The following is a 1547-nucleotide window of genomic DNA, read 5'->3' as shown; positions in this document are numbered from 1 at the left end:
CCCTATGATGATCACTGTCTGACAGAGAGGATACAACCTGCTTGGTGCTGTCAGGCCCGCTAACATCAGCCTTTTGACCAGCATGCTGCCTCTCGCAGCTCTGGCAGCACACACTCTTGCCTTCCTGCAGGGCGCAGATGAGGGCGTTGTCAATGAGCGAGGGAAGGAAAAGCGCATGATACTCTCGACATCTTAGGTGGCTCTTTGTAAACAAGCGCGTCCGCTTCGCTCCCCTCAAACATGGAGGCGTTTCTTATTTTTAAAGGAGAGCACTTTTCTCCAGTATCCTGGAGAAGGGAGATTTTTTTGAAGCTTTATTTGAAATGGTTTGATTCAGGAGGATGTACTTGGTAAATAAAAAAGCTTTTATTGTCATATACAGAGGTGGGAGAAAGTTGCATACACTGGAGAAAATGGTGTTGTGAGCTTATTTAATTTAATTTTGTCAAGTGGCTTCACAGAATAGCATCATCTGGATTTTGATGCATTTTTTCAAAAAAAGTTAATGTACAGTCGAATTTACCTGGAGCCAGGTAAATTCGTGTATTTTTTTTCAGTGTATGTGCATGTAACATTTTAGTCTTCATCATGACGTTTCAGTCAGGCTTGTCACATACTGAGCGACTTAGCCAAAGGCTACTGAACCGTCATATCGTCATAATGGCGAGAAAAAAAAGTCGGCAATTCACACGTCCACACCTGGCGAATGACCCTCACACATGTAACAAACTTGCTGCGATGCAAACAACATTTTGAGGCCCCACATATATTCCTTTCTTACTTTTTAATTGTTTTCCATTGAACAATAAACGTCCTGCTGCAATTGTCAAGAGGCAGATTCCATGACATAAAGGAGAGTGTGTGGATATTTAAGTGTCTTGCCAATGAACAACCCATTCATTGACAGCACTTGTTTGTTTCGGTATCGGAGGTTCTCCATACTTTGAATTTTAGACACAGGTGGACATGAAATGATAAATAGAATTGCAATGAGAGAGAGAGAGATGTCATTCTCAGGTTGACTGGTCACTCAGTCATCTCTGCTTTCTTGGTCAAGTGTTGGTGCGCTGCAGTTGAATGGTGCTGAAAACGCACACGCGCACACACACTTGTCCAGCTGACCCTGCCAAACCATCTCATACTCAGTCTGAAAATTTTGTTTGTCTTGAAACAAAATGGGCACGCTGGCTAATGGATCCCTGAGATTCTACATGCACTATTTTATTTCAGGCAACAAAATGAAATGGTAGTGTCTTTTATTTGATTTGCTGAATTGAGCACATGTAACAGGATTGATCAAACCCGATACAAATTGCAGCGACTGACTTTACATTTTTAAATAATCGCGGATGAAGGGCAGGCATCTCAATGACTGCATTGCTGTGGTGCAGAGAAAACAAAATGAGAATCATCTTGGAAAATTTGTTTTTTTCCACTCATGAATTATATTGAAATCCCAGAAACAAAAACTATTGCAACATATGATGTTCAGTACTTCTTGTGAAATGAATGTGGCAGCTGAAGAAATTCACCCGCCTTGTGAGTCC

This window comes from Hippocampus zosterae, chromosome 10 (genome assembly GCF_025434085.1).
Source record: "Hippocampus zosterae strain Florida chromosome 10, ASM2543408v3, whole genome shotgun sequence".
NCBI lineage: Eukaryota > Metazoa > Chordata > Actinopteri > Syngnathiformes > Syngnathidae > Hippocampus > Hippocampus zosterae.
This window is presented reverse-complemented; position numbering follows the sequence as displayed.